This window comes from Triturus cristatus, chromosome 4_1 (genome assembly GCF_964204655.1).
Source record: "Triturus cristatus chromosome 4_1, aTriCri1.1, whole genome shotgun sequence".
Taxonomy (NCBI): Eukaryota; Metazoa; Chordata; class Amphibia; order Caudata; family Salamandridae; genus Triturus; species Triturus cristatus.
The window spans coordinates 1,263,330,511-1,263,349,731 of NC_140585.1; the positions used below are offsets into that span (position 1 = coordinate 1,263,330,511).

Genomic DNA, 19,221 nt, shown 5'->3' on the forward strand with positions numbered 1-19,221 from the left:
ACTTCCTTTGTGTCCGTGTTGAGCTTCAGGCAGCTGGTATTCATCCACTCTGTGCCACTCGTCAAGCAGTTGTGGGAGTTGGTCCTAGTGTGAGAGGATGAGCTGGGTGTCATAGGGTATGATGTTGAGGCCATGGGTTCCGACGATGTTGGCCAGGGGTGTCATGTAGGTGTTGAACAGGGTGAGACTGAGGGATGAACCTTGAGGGATGCCACAGATGATGCTCGTGGATTCTGACATGAAAGGTGGCAGAAGGATTCTCTGGGTGTGTCCTGTGAGGCAGGATGTGATCCATTTGAGGGCATCTCCCTGGATCCCAAAGTGGTGGACTCTTGATGAGTGTGTGGTGGGATAAGGTGTTGAATGCTGCTGAGAGGTCGAGGAGAATCAGGGCTGCTGTTTCCCAGTGGTCGAGGTGGGTTCTGATGTCAATCGGTAGCAGCGATCAGGGCGGTCTTAGTGCTGTGGTTGGCGTGAAAACCAGATTGGGGGATTGCCCAACAGGTTGTTCCACCCCAGGTTTTCGTAAGTTGGCGGGTGATGGCCTTCAAGGACTTTGGCAGGAAAGGGGAGCAGAGAGATGGGCTGGTAGTTCTTGAGATCATTGGGGTTGGCAGAGAGTTTCTTGAGGAGGGGTCTGACCACTGCATGTTGCGATCCATCAGGGGAGGTGGTGGGTTCACCGCTGATTTCCTTGCTCACGAGGTTGTAGAAGTGGTGGGGGCTCCAAAGTTAATGGGGTTTATGGTGGCTGTGGTGCACTGAGGGGTGAGCTGCTCCCATGCAGTGAGCGGGTGGTTGTAGGTGGCCTCAGTCAGTGTGAGGAGGTTGAAGAGGTCAGTGGTTTGGGGTTCGAAATTACTGTAGATTCCAAAGCTGAATGTTAATGTTGCTTTATGACGTTCAGCAAATGAACCATGCAAGGGGGATGTGGGGACTCTAGCTCGGGTTGGATCAGAAACTGCCACACTCCCATATACATGATGGCTTCTTCTGGGTGTTCCGTGCACTGGTAATATGGCTGGGCTTCTGTTTCTGGACAGTGCCTCCTCCTGCAGGGCAGGGCACTCTCCTTCTCTCACTGAGCAGATAGGCAGCTTCGTAGGTTCTAGGCAGACCAACATCTTCTCCATCAAGTTGGGCAAAATTTTGGATTTCGGTGATATTCCGCAGCCTCTGGGACACTGGCTGCCATGCAGACACCAGCCTTAGTTACACAACAGCTCTTCGAGTTCTTGCCGAGCACTTCATTCTTGGTCAAGAAGAACTTGGAACCAGAACAAAGTGGGGTGATATTGATACGACTTTTATAATCATTTTCCAGACATGGGATGTTGATCAACTGTCTAAGGCTCTGAAACGGATTTGGGGTGGTTCCCTTTCAAATGTAATAGTCCGACTGGAGCAGAAGCACAGCCTTTGTGCAAGGGGATGGCTTTCACAGCAGGTAGCGATGTTGGGGGCTCCAAGCAGAAGTATTCAACACAAGGCCGCAATGAAGTGAGAGATCTCTGCACCTCGCCGTCATCAACTTTTGTGAAGTGTTAATCAGGGACAGAAAAAAAGGGCAGGCCCTCACTAGAAATGTCTCCACCTTTATCAACATAATCTTCTACCCTACCATTCACAAATGGTAGTGCTCAGGAAATCTTAGCAATCGCAACAAGATGATGGACGGAGTGCTGAAACTTTTCAACCACACCCCCCCAGTCAAGAGATCTAGGTTTAATCCATTGTTCGTTTGCTCACTATGCCACCCCAGTTTGAACCTAGCCATATGCAAATCAGTCTTGATCCTGTTCCTCATGTCCAGCCCAAACTGCCAAGCCAGATCCTCCCTGCACCGGAAATAAGCATCCTGGGACTGGTTTCAAGGTTTCACCCCTCATCAGCCAGGCTAGCTTTATTCCTGTGGCAGAGCGAGCATGGGACCCCCGTCTGGGCATACCCTTGGCCACTTAGGGTAAAACCGGTCTTAGGATGCTTGTTTCCAGCCCAGGGAGGACCTGGCTTGGCAGTTCAGGCTGGACTGCACCCATGGGAAAGAGGGTCAAGACTGATGTGCATATGGCTGGGTCTAAACTGGAATGGCATGTGGAGCAAAAAACAATGAATTTAGGCCCAGATCTCTGTACTTGGGTGAATGTTTGACATTGTTCAATATTCTGTCCATCAATTGCTCTTTTTGCATTTGTCACCCTGAGTGGGACGGGTATGCCCAGACATGGGTCATGTGCTCTCCATGCCACTGGAGTCGAGCTAGCTTGGCTGATGAGGGGTGAAATCCCAAAACCGGTCCTAGGATGCTGGTTTCCAGTCCAGGGAGGACCTAGCCTGGCAGTTCCGGCTGGACTATTCCATTAGGGACTAGGGTCAAGACTGATTTGTATGTGAATGGGTCTAACCTGGAATGGCATGGGGAGCACACAAATTGTGTATTTAGGCCCAGATCTCTATACTGGGGTGATTGTTAGACATTGTTGAACATTTTTACCATCAATTATTCTTTTTGCAGGAAAACTTAGGGATCCCTTGCTAAAAAATGCCCATATAATTTCAACAGGTAGCCCTGTCTCCATTATTGCTCACATCAATGTCGGATTCTCTGCCCTCCAGTTAAAGGTATGCAGGCAATAAACTCCCACTGTCGGTTAAAGCTGCCTGCCTCTAACATCGATTATGTGACATTTTAATGCAGGTGCCAGCCAAAATAGATTCTACTGTCAAAGCAACCGTACTTGCACTATACACTGAATCTTGCTGTCACATGTGTGCCTTACATCCAATATGTACAGATGCATGTGACAAGCAGATGACATTTCAGAGCAAGGGTTTGGTTATCATATCCAAAGGTAACTTAACACAGGTGAGCCGCTACACTGCACTTCTCTGAGTCAAACAAAAAAAGACTATGACCAGAACTTTTAATCCTCAAACTTAGTATGCTGCCACCACTGCTGTATGGGACATTAGTCTCATGGTGGTGCAGACGGTAGGCCTGGTGTGCCTGCCTAGGTCAAGTAGCGAGTTCAGAACCTTGGCTTTACCAAGGGGTGGCCTAGGCCTCAGCTTACTTGCTGCATTACACAAGTATTCTGCTATTCAGGGCAGGGGTACGTGCCAGTATACCATGCAGAGAACATTCCTGTCCCAACACTATGTGTGTATATATTAGTTATGTAGTGCAGGGCCAGGATGCTGTCTAACTTAGAGTGGTACATAAGTGCTACCGTCATTATCAAGCCTGACTGGCGAGCAATGAATGAAGGACAAATCTAACTTCACTAGCATTGGTGAACCTGTGGAGCTTGAGTGGCTCTTACGGATTACTCTTGTAGATCCCATCCCATTCTGATAAGCTTCTCAAAGGGTTGTGAGTAAAGGTACTCCATCACGAAGTCCTCTACTATTTTGGGAAGGAGCATTTTTTTTTGCAAAGATATATTCACCAAATCAGATCATCAACTCCCTCTTGCTGCAAATGATGAAAGGTGTCCCTAACAACCTAGGCATTCGGCCTGACAATTGGAGGCCAGGGATTTGAGGCATTTGAATTCCATCTCACTTGCAGCATTCAATGCCAGTGGTCTGGAAGGAGGTGAGGTCTCCTATTCCTGGCCCTATTGTGCCTAGAGGTGCACATCTGGCATGTGTACAGAATAAACCTATAAATCAGTGAGCCTTTTCCCTAAGTAATAGAGGATTTAACAGATAGTAAAATGAGATCATTGTTATGTCTGGATCGAGACAAATCAATATTGGGAATGTGAGGACTTTTTCTTACATTCCACGATGTTTGAGAGTCTTACGGAAAAACAAAAAATATATACACACCCATCACCTTCTGACAAGGGAAATGGGGAGTTAAACCACTCAATGTTAGCGACCCGTGACAATGCGGAAGATAGGGATCTCCATGACAGCCTGCGTACACAGAAAATACAATATCCTTGACCACTGTCTATTTTCCCTGGAAACAACCACCTGGCTAATTGTTTTTTCGGTGGGGATGTACCTTGGCTAAAACGATCCTTATTATACCCCCCTCTGCAGCAATCTATATATCGATCATTAATTTGGGCAATACGTGTTGTATAGCAAAATAAAGCAATATAACCCCTGCCCATGGGTGAGGTGGGGACAAAGGTGCAAATTACCCCATGTCGAAGTGAAGGAGGTTGTGTAAAAAAAATTCTATCCAAATGCCCTTCGCAGGACGGTGCAAAATGCTGCACGTGCATACCTATCTTCCCCTTAACCTAATCAGGGTGTGGGAGCTATGTGCATAAAATTGACCTCCACCTGTGGGCAATGCTTGGGGGAAAAATACCTACAAATGTCAACACATCTGACTTTGTGCAAGGTGGGAAGGTGCATACAGAGTCCCCAGCTTGGAGAAGAAGAGGTACATCTCCACTCTAGTCATGGGCACCTCAGGTGGGGAAGGGCTGTGCTTACTCACATCCTTGGACAAGGTGGGTAGAGAAAGGAACCTTCCATCAAAGGACCCCCTTTCCTCCTAGAAAGACTTTGTGCCAAAACAAATTAGAGGAGCAATGAAAACGAGTGAAATTCCAGGAAAGAACTAAAGTTAAAGGGGGGGGGGGGGGGGGTTAAGAGTGGCCACACTGCAAAACCTCAAAAGGCATGATATTCGGTTAAGGTACCGCCTTACCTTTAGCTCACACACCACAGTCCTACTCACTCAATTAACTCCCATTTACACATATACTTACTCCAACATCAAACGCTCTTCTTCACATAAAAGACCACATTAAATAATTTACAATATGACGCATAAGATGTATTATTAGAACACAGGACACCCACGCGTATTAGAACAAACATATTTAACAAGTCAAATATAATTTGCAGTATTGTTGTTATGTAATTGTGGTAAGGACACAGCCCATCCCAGTCTGAGGCAAAACTTCCTGTTGCCAAACCATTCCCTGGTTAGAGAATGCTTCAGAACTCACAATTCGTAACGCCCCATGGAATTAACTTTGGCTATTAGCAAGCTATTATATAACTGGCCAAGTTCCCCTGATAACACCACGTCCAGTAAATCCGAGGACATGATCGCATCTTCACAGAGAACATACCCCACCCGCCACCACCCCAAGTACAATGAACCCCGTTCTCGCGATAAGCTGACGTGAGCGCCGTCTCAGTGTGCAACGGCCAAAAATGGAACGGATTTCACAAGAGAGTAATTTAATTTAGAACAGTCTAATTCCTTTAAAAAACGCAGCGATTCCAGCCAACTGCTCCACGTGAAATTTACAACAGCCTCCTCGTAAAATGTTCCCAATGCAGCCCCAGTGTGTCCCTCCATATGGAAAACATTTCTGGTTTAAAGAGAGTTCATGTTATAACAACATTATCACATCACACGCTGTGCCCCTCCTCAGTTAAATATTTCCTGCTGCACAGAATTCTCATTATCTTGAATTCCTGCCTCAAAATAATCTTTCTCATAGAACTATTGCGTCCAGCAATATGACATGAATTCATCATAAAGCTCTTCCCGTAATTACAATCTTTCTAGGCAGTCTCCTTGTATATCTCACTCAGAAATACATTCCTGCGGCAGGATCCTCCCTACGAAACAACACACGCACACGATTCGATGTGTCCCACCACAACAAATGAATCCCTGCTACAAAAGCATTCCCCAAGTAACATTTCCACAGACGTCATTGTGAGCATCTGTGGGAATTGTACTCCACAGCGCCAGCCCCCCACTCCCCTGTTTGATTGCACTCACTCATCTAAGAACTTTCCACTGCTAGGGATAAGCTCCACGCCCTTCATGTGCCTGCTTGGCAGCGAGTGAATGAATGTTCTAGAAGTATACCTACCCACATCTCATGAAATCATGCCCCCTGTTTCCACATCACACCCTCCCCCACCAGTGGGGCGGGTCCGGCCGGATCTCATACCTGACACTTTGAACGGGTCCCTGCCGGGCCCAGTAATTAACTATAATGGCAAAGAGCACAGATCAGTTTATCTACAATGACTCTAAAGGCCCATAAAGAAACCCATGCCACTGTTTACATTTCAGTTGTTTTACTTCTTTTTGCATTCCCTAACAAGATTTGTTTCCCCAGATATGTTTCTTCAGTTGTTTTATGCGACATAGTGACCTAGGACACTTGTCCATCGCATTCTACGAACCGAGTCGCCTCTAGGTGTCTGGATGAGTTCATGTTGTGTGTGGGTGCTCATGTCCGGGATACTCTAATTGTAGTGCAACTCTCCGACAGTGCATTTTAGAGTGTTTAGTTGAAATGCTCATCCGATCCTTGGCCTCTCTGCGGAGCGCGCAGAGCGATAGTATCATATGAGTCAAATGTAAATACCATTTTATGTAAACTTGTGTGAAGGAGGTATACACAGCTGTTGAAATGTTGACAGTTGCAAAAGAACAAAGAAAATGTGTTTACAGAGAGAGAACGGTGAAGGAAGTGCATGCAGAAGAACATAGTTTAAAAGACTGATGTAGAGGAAGGAGATGAGGTAGGGCAAACAGGGTGTGTCTATCAGAGAGCCTGCAAAGGAAAGTAGTGTGAAGGGCCGAACAAAGTGATTGCGACACTCCGAGCGCCACTACCCTTACACACACGGACCTTAGTAATAATTAATTCATAGTTTCATATTTTAAGGAAAGAAACGTTTTAATTCTAACTATCGACGAAACTGACACTCATTTTACATTACAGTTAACAAGCAGGGGCAAAGCCAATGTGTCTGGCTCGTTAAGGCAGTTCGTTGTTGTGTTATATGAGTGGAGTACATACCAGAAAACTCGTAGACGGGGACCCAGATAGTGGTCAGGTGGCACGTTGTGTATAACATTGGTTTCCAGCCACCCCTTTATATACATAGGGTACTCCTACGCAAAAGGATCACGAGTTACGCTTCTCTGGCCACATCCCTTTCGGAAACACCCCACCCCACACCTTATTTATCCCACGTACGGCACTGCGCCCCCCCCCCCCCATTCCCCAATAAAGAGAATGGCCACTATGTAAACAAGTCACCTTTACATTCATTTTATACCCGTTTATCTTCCGTAGGTATCCCGAAAAAGTACTATTTTTGTGCGTCTGCAAAAAGGAACGATTGGCGTTGCGCTGCTTTTCACATTTGGTAGACAGGACTCAGTTCGAAGCAAAATCAGTTTATCACATTTCGTGGGTAGCAAAACTCAAAATGAATTTGCTACTTGTTTGCCCTGGAATCTTTCTGCGACCTGGACGCTTTGCGACACGCGTTTGTTTGACTGTTGAACGCCACAGGGGCCAGGGCCGGACTGGCCGTGGCGGGCACCGGGGCGTTTCCCCGGTGGGCCGCCAGGGTGGGGGGGGGGGCGGTTTTAGTCCTCTGGTGGCCGATTTTGTTACAGGGCCGATTTTGCAGCATAGCTGCAATATCGGCCCTGTAACAAAATTGGCCGAAACCGGCACTGGCAAAGAGCTCGGCCGCCCCCTCCACCAAATCCCTGGGGGAGGCAGCCGAGCACTTTGCCAGGGCCGGTTTTGGGTACCATACAGGCCCTGTTTGTGGCGCGCGCAACAACCGTCAGCCCCTCTTACTCACAGGCAGCGCTTATCGTAACACTTTTCGGCCAGTACGATCTTTTCTAAGCGTGTGTCCCTCTGGACGTGATGCCAGTTTTCAGAAACACCCTCCAGATGCGAGCACTCCTGCATATCAGATCAAATTAATCTGATGTCAGTCTCAGATAGATTTTTGACACCTCCCCTCCTATAAACTAATATCGTAAATGAGTTTAACGTGAATTTGTGTATGAGTGTCACCCAGTAAGTTATTAAAGCTTGCCAAGATAATAAAACTTCCACACCTCGAACGACGGAGTCCTGGGAACGAAATATAGCGCACGGGCCTCTGGTGTAGGCACCCGAACCCACACAGCTTTCTTGCCACCTTTGACGGCGTTCTTACGGCTAACCACATTTATTTGAAACAAGCGACCCCCTTAAAGGTACAGGAGGCTGTCGAGCTATGGATTGAAGCTCGCGGAGCAGTCATTCATCTCTGCCTCGCCCAGCTCCCACCAGGTGAATAGGCAGTTCAATCATAAATTCGTTTTTACGGCTCGAGGAGCTTCCAAAGTTCACGTTCCCGCTCTTTGACTTACCTTCAGCGGTGGGGCGTGCCCCTCGCACCTCAGAGAAAGTCCACAGACCCCTTGAGCCTTCTGGGCACTGAGGCGGTGGATTCGCAGGCCTGCTGCCAAGCTCTCACCAGCGGCTCCTCGAGGCCTCCTCTAGCCACTACTTCCTCAGAATGATAATTTCCAGGCCGCTGGGGCTAGCACGCCTTTTTATGGCAGACTCCCGCCCCTCGGTCAGGAAACTTGCCTGGCAGGTATAAGGCATGTCCCTGCAGAGGCAGACAGAGCGAGGTATGTAGGAGCAGAACCAGACGGGGAGGGGCACGGTGCACCGAGACTCCCTTCCGAAGGGCCAGGAATCCGAGCTCGCTCCCGAGAAGGTACTTCAGTCCTGAATCATCAAATGAGTTATGCGAGTATGACCCACGCACATCTCCCCGATTTCACAATCCTCTTTATGTATGAGCAGATGGTTCTTCAGAGAGAAGGCGGGGATGGCTTCCGGGCTGGGAGTAAGGGCCCAATGCCATGTTATTGTCGAGTTCGCTTATAATAAACAAACGTAAATATATGGCGTAATAAGTACTCGAATAAATGTTAACCATTTAAATGACCTCAGGGGCGTGTGGAGTAAACCATTACACCGAGAATTCTTTCCAGGTTCACATTTTAGACTAGAGACAGCTCTCTACTGCAAGACGCAACCCACTGAGCATTATTTTGAGGCAGGGTTCCCGCTGGTGGCCTGGTGTTACCACTCACAGTTAAATACAGCAGACGTACTCAAGGGTTTATGTTTCCAAGTCCAACGTGCTTCTGCACGCATTCTCCGATAGAGGTGTTACGCCCCGTCCCACTGGATGCTTGCTGCTCGTCACCAGCAGCGCAGTAACACCCGAGGCAGCGTCTGCTATCTCTGTGCTTTCCTTATTTGACACCGATTGGTAGTTGCTTCTCTCCTTCCGAAAAACCTCCCCTCGAGCCAAGCTCTCCCTGCTTTCCTTCGTGTTCGAGTGTTGCCAGGCCTCGGTCCCGCCCACTTCTTCTCCGCCTTGTTTGAATTGGTCAGTGTGCTGTGTGGCCACAGGGTTCTGCTGTCCTTGATGTAATGTCACCCCCCCCCCCTGTAAAGCAAACAATGCCACCCCCACCTTTTTTATTTTCTTCATACCTCTTCATTTAACTATTAGGCGATGTACAGTACTGGATGACTGGCACAGTATAGAAGGCTTGGTCAGCTTCTTGCTTCCATTTAGGACCACTGGAGATGGGTGGGATTCTTCAAGGTCAGAGATGTCAGACATGTTTCTTCTTCTCTTTCTTACTTTATGAAGTGACATGCATTTCCCGTGATCGCCGTTCCTGGTTGCACTGTTGTTATCTTGTATTTGACTTCTGTTACCTTGAGGGGTTGAGTGTCCATTGGTACGTCTGGCCTCTTCCTCTGCAGTTGAGGCACCAGTATCAGGGTTTTGCCTAGATGTCTCTTTATTTAGCTCACTGAAGCCTGTCAGTGCATAGCTTCATCTCTTCTCTCTAGGCACTGTCCTTGAGGTGAAGCTATCTATCCTCTGGAGAAGGGGTCCGCATTGGGATCCTCGTCTGGACCTTCCCGCCAAATACCAGGTCAGCTGGTCAATTGCTTGTAGTGCTGTGTAGGGTCGTGCAGAACGCACATCATAGCTGGAACTATGTGTGGTCTATTGGTGCTCTTCTTAGTGTCCCCGTGATCCCTCCGCAGTGGTATTGGCTTGTGGACAGAGCTGTGTTATTTCTGATAGTAAATGTCCTTGTAGTCCCTGAATATTTCGGGTCCATTGTCTTTCTTGATGATTTTGAGAATGCTGCATGTAGGGAAGACAGCCTGTAGTACCAGGATCACCTTGTTAACCCTCAGTGATGAACATTCGCCCTTTCCTGCACTGCTTTTGCTGGAGCTACCACACCACTGTGTCCTTCATGTGCCAAGTAAACCAGTTGTTGCCTCAGAGGTATTGGAATGCCTATCCTCGTGCCCCTCAGTGTGATGCTGCTGTGGACTTGCAGAACGCCTCAAGTTCTTCAGTCTCCAACCCTGTGTCGAGCTGACTGTGGACCCTGGCATGCCTCCACCCTTGGGTACTGATTAAGTATTTACGGTAGCGCGGGTGAGGTTTGCAGAAGGTTCTGTGGCGTTCTACTGAAGTACACTTGAAAGTTGTCGCAAACTTATTTATGTGCAGTGCTTTGAGGTGGAGAGATCACCCGCTCCCTAGTTGGATGATCAAAATCAGCCAGTTTGTACAAAAAATGAGTTTCCCCAACTCACGCTAATGTCAACATATATTACATAAATAACAGATATCAACAATTCTTGTCTTTCTTTGTATTTGTTAGGTTTATTCTCATATGTTCTTGTTCAGTTCTTTTTTTAGCCTCTTTTTATCCAGCATGTGTTTCGTCGCCCATGGCAGGTGGCCGCGACTTCCTCAGAGTTGTTTTGTCGGTAGGCGGTAAAACGGATGACAACAAATAATAAGGGATAATACTGACACGATTGGGAGAGAAAAACTAACAAAGACAAGGAACTATTTGGGGAAACCAGGACGGAATTACAACCGCTTAAAAGATAACACTAACCATACCAATGAAACAGCCCTGAGGAAGTCGCAGCCACCTGCCATGGGAGATGAAACGTGTTGGCTAAAAAAAGAACTAAACAAGAACATATGAGAATAAACCTAACAAATACAAAGAAAGACAAGAATTGTTGATATCTGTTATTTATGTAATACATGATGACATTAGGTTGTGCTGGGGAAACCAATTTTTTGTTCTGATTCGGTATTTGACTTGTTTCAGAATTGTGTCTTTGTCTCTGTCCAGTATTATTTGAGTACGAGAGAGAGGCAGCATTTGGACTATTCCCTCATGGGGTCAATTGTGCCTTTCAAAAGGCTTTGCATAATACTGTCTGCTGGTTTCTGGTACTTCCCTGGTCTGTGAGTGATAGTGTAATGTATTATTTTAGTCGAATGTCACTTTTGTAGGATCTGTTTTTCCTAAATTATAATGTTTAATGCACAAATAAATCAAGCACATGTTAATCTAAGTCAATATTGCCCTTGCTTCCATTTTGGATGTGACATCGTAATATATCAAATGATCGCATGATTACTGTCGCTGTTGTTTTTTACTGTAATAAAGAATTGTGGAATTGCACTGAAAGACTACGACTTTCCCACTCACAGGGAACACAATGTATCTAATCAAGGACAATCTAACTGTTTCAGATCGAATAAAATACTATGTAACAAGTCATATCACTTGAATTAACTGGGAATGCCGGAGTCTAATGTAGTAGAACTGTGAGACAATCCTCTAATGTATTTCTGTATTAAAATGCTTCTTCTTTCTTGTTTTCCATTGGTGCATATACCCTGAGAATAATGCATTAGTGTAGTATAAAGTCCTATAAAGGGACATGTTTCCTCTGTTTAACTCTCTCACCTTTTCCCTTTCTTAGAAGGCAAATCTATGCTGAATTTTCTTTAGAGCTTTACTGATTTCTTCTAATTATTTAAGATTCATATTCTTATATTCGTAAATTGACTGATGGTCCATCTTTTGTATTTTGTACCTAAATCTTTGAGTACACTTTTACATTTTAGTACTTGTTAAAAGGTGGTTCTGACACAATGGGCCGCCCGGATTTTTTGCTTTTTGAGCACCTAATTGTTGAGCTTTTACTACGGGGGAGCCTCATAAGTTGGGACTCACCCACAGTGAACTCAGGATGTAAGAGACTGCATGGGGATTTTACTGGTGTCCCCCTGGCTTGACCAGGCCACTGTGCAGCAGCTGGAGTAAGGGACACCGGGCTGGTTACATGCAGACACATGTGTAAATGCATGTGCACCTGTGTACGGGCTGCGCAGGGGAGATTCCTAGCGTGCGCAGTCCAGGAGCAGCTACAAAGTGAATGGTGTGGCAGGACCTATGCAGAATTGGGTGGTGACATGGAATAGGCTTTATCCAGTGGGAAGAAACATGCCAGGGAAAGTCAGTGAGCTTTACAGTATTTATTCCGTTATTCTATTATGGGGATAGGGAGCACATGGGCTAGTTTCACTTTCCTAAGGCCTACAGATTCCAGACATGCACTAAAGTCCACTGTAGCTGATGTGAAAAGAAGTGTTCTGCAGAGTCCAAAGTCATATTTGTATTGCTGTTGGGTCATACAGAAATGTCATATTTCTCTGAGCCAGCCATGACCAGACCCAGGCTGAGGGCTGACCTCAGCTGGATGGATTGATAATCTTTCTTACACAAGCTAAGGCCTCCTCTCCATGAAGAGAAGATGGGTGGGGCTACAGGCTCATCCATTAGCAGCTGTCACTGGGTGCCAGGCACCAGGCTGAATCAAGGAGGGAAGGCAGTGAGGGGGAGAAGGAGTTGGGTTTCAGAGGCCATGTGGCCAGAGACACTGGACGATGCCATTTTGAACAAACCCAGAGGCTGGACAAGAAGGAGGGAGCAGGGGCAGGGAAGTGATGTGTCGCTGTTTGATAGGACCAACAGAGACTTCCTGCCAGCCCCCTACTCAACTTTTAAAAAGTGCTTGGACAGGAAGAGAAGCTCTCTCTGGGGTGTGGTCTGCTGAAGCAGAAGGTGCTGGAGCCTGGCGCAATGGGCAGTTGGAAGGAAGAACCCCCTGACTGTACCCAGGGTCCTGAAAAGCGCCAGAAGAAGAGTCCAGGACCAGTGCGCAGAAGCAGGGGCCTCTGCGCAGGGAGAAGAGAGACCAGGAGGAGAGCCAGGCGAAAGGGAGGCGCAGGGAGCAAGTCAAGACCTCTCCCTGCAGAAGGCACCCTCTTGGAGCCCCTTAGGGCGAAGGAGAGTGCTCCCAGTGGCTGGAGGGCGCCACCAGGAGCAAGAGGATGCAAAAATGGGGCAGATTGGACCCCCAGGGGCTGAGATATGGCTACCGGAAGGTAGGGTACCTTTGACCCCTAAGAAGACCGATGAAGAAGCGCGTGGGGCTCCGCCGCCGGTCTCAGCGATGCCCATGGGGTGGGTCAGGTCCCGGGTGCAGCCCCCAACAAGAAGAGGAAGCCAGGGGGCACCGTCGCACTCCCCGTGAAAATGACCCTAGAGGGGTGCCAGGAGCCCACCCTGGCCCCCGCAGACTGTAGCTGGAGAGGAGCACCATCGCGCCCCCCCTCGAAGAGATTCGGGGGCCCGGGATCCCAACTCCGGGCCCCATATGCTGCGGTGGAGGCGAGGAGCGCCGTCGCGCCCCCACGAAGACAGAAGTCGGGGGAGTGCCATCGTGCCCCCTGCAAAAAATGGGCCCAGGGGCCCGGCACCCCATCCCCGGGCCCCGAAGAAGAAGCATCGGTGTGCCCCCCCGTGAAGATGAGGAGGGGCCCGGGACCCCATCCCCAGGCCCCACAGTAAAGGCGGGCCGTCGCACTCCCCCGAAGAACGGACCATCCCGTGGGCAGCTCCGTGTCTGCCCGGCAGACCAGAACTGCTGTGCCAGCTCCCACGGCAGCACACGAGGGTGCTGGCCGCACGGGGAGCCGGCGGGGGCAGCTGGGGGTGGGTGCCCTGGGCTGCCCTCCACCGAAGTTGGCAAGCAGGGGTCCCGGGTGGGACCGGGATCCCCGAAGCAGTGTTGGGGCATCGCGGGGCCCGGGTGGGACTGGGCCCCCGAGAATCCGCCGATCGGCCGGGGGTGGGCTCCCGAGCCATTACTCTTACCTGGGGGCCCGGTTGAGACCGGGCCCCCCAACGAGGCCTGAAGATGCGGCGAACAGTGCTTAATTTGTAAAATATGAAGTGCAAGTGCTCCCATTTTTTAGGAGGCCACATCCACTTCCATGGCTCCACCCACTTCCTCCAATGGCTCCACCCACTTCCTTTATTGGCTCTATCCACATCCACAAGCCTCAACACATCAGAGCCACCTCCTAACTTCTAGAGTTCAGCAAGAAGCTGAAGACCTGGCTCTTCACATAAACACCTCGAGTACCTCACACCTACACACCTGCCCAATGCCCAAGCACCTGGATACCCTCTTGGGTGATTAGTGCGCTATGCAAATCAATATAATATAATATAAAATATGGAAAGTCTATAACAACAACTTATAAGTCAACTTGAATTACAGAATATGAGTAAAGGTCAAAATGCAGCCTTAGGAAAGGTGATATAAGGACTGCTGAGGCAGCTTCCCAACTTAAAGAGAATGTGCTTGTACTGTGCTGCTTGAAACAAAGAGAGGGATGAAGGAAAAAATACATTAAGGAAGGCAACAATAAATGCAGGCAGGAAGGGGAGTACTGGTCTGGAGTGAGGAAATAAATGAGTAATGGATGAAAGGAGGAAAAAAAAGAAATTGTGGAAGAAATGAAGGATAGAGGGAAAAAGGAAGCAAACTATGTGTGATGGATGACTAGAAAGAAGAAAGGAAAATGGAAGAAAAGCAGAAGGCAGTGTTAAGGATAAGAAATAAATAAATTAATGAAAGGATGAAAGAAGCAGGAAAAAAAAATTAAGGAACGAAAGGAGGCAGAAGGAAGAAATGCACCAAGTGTAGTGATTGAATAAAAGATCTCAGGTCCCCTAGAGACAAGTTGTACCATCAACCTTTATATTATGCTTTGTACACCCCCACGTCCTGGCCAGTGAGCCTGTGTTGCTTAAACAGGTGCCTCTCACAGGGACATGCTCAAAGCATGAATACTTGAACATGCTGCTGGCCTGCTGATCCCGTACAAGAAATAGGTATGTTGTTCTATTACATAAATAATATCTCTTTCAATAACATTCCCATGACTGGAATGTCTCTCCATTCCTCTGGAGTGCCCGTGAACTTCCATCCACAACACTAGCCTGTTCCTCCCATTTCAAGAGGAATCATTTCTCCCATTAAACATGCTTTTTCAAGCACAGTCCTCTCCTCTCCCTATTTTGAAAATAAATTGCATTCCAAGCAGTTTCTCACATAATAGTGCCTGTGACAATGCTAGCTACCGCAGGGCTGACTCACAGTATAAAAACGACAACAGGAAAATGCTGCTACAAGAAATAATTAGGAGGCTTAAACTTCCACACTGCATTAAATTTCAGTCTAGAATGCCAGTAATATAGCTCAGTAAGTTAGTGCCTAGTAGCAAGGATTTGAATACAACATGAGATGCTTTCATTCTATGACTTAATTTTGAAGTCAATAAAATGAGCACCACCGAGTTAGTTTTTAAAGTACTACGAAGTCCCATGACTAATGCACTAAGTACTATATTTAAAAAAAAGAAAAAAAGGTTATTCCTTACATGTTGCAGAAAGAGTTACTGCCCCCGGCACATATCTTACCATCATGGCTTCTGCCTGACTGCAGCAGGGACCGGGCTGCCCCATATTAGCAAACTGAATTGAACGTAGTGAGACGAGACACCAGAACCACAGGCTACACTTTACTGAGACTGCCTTTAAGTTCATAGCTGCCAAGGTTTCAGATTGCTAAGTGTGACATTTTCACAAGTTCAGTCTAATTATGAGTGACATTTTAACAACTATGAGTGACACTTTCTCACAAGAGCATTAAGCAATTTAGACATACAAATAATATCAGAAATTACACCAATTTGAGCAACGAGAAACTAAGAACTCACTGAACTAAAGTGTACTAACGGCAGGCAGCTGAAAACTGAGCAGAGCAGCCTCAGGCTGCTTGACTGCAAGGGGGCAGATTTATGTTGCACTTGCGCCGCCGTTGCGTCACTTTTGTGACGCAGCAGCGGCGCAAATCCTGCGCCATGGTGCGGGGTATTTACAACGTGACGCATCTGGGAGATGCGTCACGTTGTAAAGCCCTGCGCCACATGTAGGCGTTCCAGGGCAGGTGGGGGCGTTCCGGCGCAGGAACGCCTCCTAAAAGTGGCTGAGTGAAATCTACAAGATTTCACTCAGTCACTTTTAGGCCCATGCTGCGTCAAAACCCTGCGCCTGCTTGAAGCAGGCGTAAGGATTGACGCAGCATTGTAAAGATAGGGCCCCCCAGATCATTGCTGGAGCTGCGTCGCGCTTGCGACGCAACTCCTGATATGCAGGGATGCGCCAGTCGTCATAAATCTGCCCCAAAGTTTTTAGACTCAGTACACCACAGGACCGGGGGCGCAGGCAACTCAGATTGATTGAAGCATCAATGTTATTCATCAACAGTATCCATAGCAAGTTATCTTAACTAAACACAGATGCCCTAGCAGCCTTCACCCACACAGGCCCTCCTGGGTCCTCCTTACTGCCGGCAATCAATCAATCAATCAATCAATCAATCAATCAAGTCAGCATGCAGATAATTAGTGTAGATTCCAGGGCCTCTCTGTCCCACGTGGGACCCAGGCCACAACAGAAGGATGTGAGCCCCCCAACATGAAAAACACGTACCTCCGCTGTAATGCCTCTAAGCTGCAACAGTAGTGGACCCGCTCGCAGTCACCTGAGCTCGATTCTTGCCTGTTCAGTACTCCATGCAGTGCGGGAGTCGGGCTCACTGTGCAACGACATTTGCAATGGTAGCAAATTCACCCCTCTGACCCAAGCTCTGAGACCGTGACTGCAAGCCTTGTCAGCCGGCCTGTGCCTTTTGAGAGAACCGTGGTCGTGGAGCAGTGCTACCGACATGGAAGGCAGCAGGTGAGTTGGCACAACAAAATTCACTCTAACGGCCCTTACACAGAAAGAGGCCCTATGGTTTGCATTATACTTGCTAATGTTATTTTATTTAACATTTAGCACTCAATGCTTCAGCCGGAAGACGAAAACCAGCGTGAAGTATTAGCCGTTGCAGAGTGCAGTAATTGGGAAACAGGCAGCTGCACACATGGAGCAGCGGACTGACCCCATTCAGCTACATAATTTAAACAAATATTAACAGCTCTCGCTCAGTGCAGACAGTTAAAATGTGCTCCGGAAACTTCAGTAATTAGCTTCTTGCATCCATAAACTGCCAACAAGCAAGAACGTGCAGAGGAAGCACAGTTTAATACGCTCCATTTACTTTACATATTTTCCCAGGCAAACGTTAAAAAGAAAATTTGCCATTCAGATGGTCTCACACTTACTTTTGAGGAGAGCACAGAATTGCGGTTTACAGGCCGACTGCCTGCCTCCCCAGAGTCTGGTCGCAACTTCTCTCACTCGACTCCATTGGGAATGGCAAACGTGCACGCGGCCCCTGATGCCCATCAGACTCACTCAGGCTCAGCAGCAGGTGCAGCTCAGAACGGAGCTGTGCAGTGGGCTGCAGCGAACCCCGCAGCCTGTGTTCATCGGTGATTTAAATTTACCACCGCGGGCGGACTTTTAATTTACATGAGGCCTGCTGCGCAACACACTTCTTGCTTCTGCTTTCAGCGCCCGATATAACTGCTGAGGCTGCGCAGTATGCTGGGGCGGGCTGCGGGCGGAAATTGTGATCATTGGTCCATGTCGGGACCCATACTTTAGGATTTGCCAAGGAGGGAAGGGGCCAGTCTACTAACATATTTTCCAATCCATCATCGGTAGCACTACTATGATTTGTTGGTGTGAGCTGAGGCAGGGACCCCGGTGGTTTCTCATAGTGTGTGTCTCATAATATGGCGGCCGTCCGCGGCACCCAATTTGAAATATTTTAAGCACAATAACGAGCGATATCAGCTCTTCGCTGCCACCGGGGAGACCGGAGTGAACTCAGTGAGAAGGCAGCAGCTAATATCGTGCATAGACCCAGCCCTGTCAAATAAGTGCAGGTGCTAAGCACCGGAAAGCACCGGCACAAATTAAGCCCTGGCGGCGAAGCTGCCGTCAGTCCATTGCGGCTCTTCCCGGTGCAGCGGGAGAGCCGCTCATCAAATATTCAAAGAAATCAGACAAAGCGCCCCACACTGCCTTGCAAGGCATCTGGAAATGGAGTTTTTTGGTGCCTGGTGGCCCCCAGAGGAAGGGGGTCACCCTCAATGGTGAAAAGGTGCTGGGGGCGCTGCTGGAGAAGCGCAGTCTCCCCCCTAGCATGAAGAGACAAGTCACCCTAGGTGTCCTGGGGATTCGAAAGGAATAACCCCTCCAGGGCTCAGCCAGCATTTCATACCTTTTGGGCTGGGTCTATTTGTTCTTCAGCGGAGGGTGTTTTGATAATTGCATCAAGGAGTGAAGCAGTGAAGGGCTGAGGTGCGGATGTCTGGAGAAGGGCATCCCCTGGAGGTGAAGAGGTGTAAATGCACTGAAATGCATTTACTAATGTATATTTCTTTTAGAGGGACTGAAGTTTACCTGTTCAATGTGAAGTACTGGTGTAAGGTGATGTCATAAGCATAGTGGGGTTATGTGGCCAGACTTTCCTTCTAGGGTGTCTGGCAGTACGTGTAATCCTGTGAATTCATCTGTGATGCCTTTAGGGCTGTAATTGCAATACAGTCTAATGATCCACAAATGTGCTGAGTACTGTCATTCTAAAGTGTGCTTAAACATGTATTCATGCTGTTGCACTTAGGTGAAAACCCCAGACTGCTAGCCCTTAAGATATAGAGGTGCATATGCTGCAGATCAGGGCATACAAATTCTCCCTACTTCCACGGATAGAGTAATTTCACAGATACACGCACATGCACTCATCACACGCTTGGGCCCATTTCACTAACATACGCTCGATTACTCTATCAGCACTGAACATGAGAGAAACTCCTGAAACACCCTGTATCTACAGTAAGGCCGATGCGACCAGTTTGATACTGTCCTGAGTCATGATCTAAACAACAATAATCAAAATAGAGTACTCAATAAACGACAAGAAATAACCACCAACACTGTATTTAAAATAATAGTGCTTTATCTAAAATTAGTTCAAATGAAATTCAATCAAAGCAAATCATTATTCTCATAATTACCTATTCTAGCTAAATGTCATGAATGGGTCAGGACAGGTCTCTCAGTAGAAGTCTCCCGAGTCGCCGTCCTCACAGCATCGATCCTCACCAACGCAGGTTTGGGAAGAAGTGGCCTTAGACCCTCTCTAGTCTAACAATACTTATAGCAAATCTTACAAAAAT

At 47.8% G+C, this 19,221-nt stretch overlaps 1 protein-coding gene across 2 annotated transcripts in view; it reads right to left on the reverse strand.

Moving 5' to 3' along the window:
• The window catches only part of GPR84 (G protein-coupled receptor 84), a 72,446-nt gene that overhangs the window by 46,314 nt on the left and 6,911 nt on the right, over positions 1 to 19,221 (reverse strand). The window contains exon 1 of one of the 2 annotated variants that reach the window (XM_085654749.1): positions 8,171 to 8,508. The exons of the other annotated variant lie outside the window; for it this stretch is intronic. The gene's annotated coding sequence lies outside the window, so the exon portion shown is untranslated. Of the gene's footprint in view, positions 1 to 8,170; positions 8,509 to 19,221 lie in introns of those variants that run through there. 2 annotated transcript variants of the gene reach the window in all.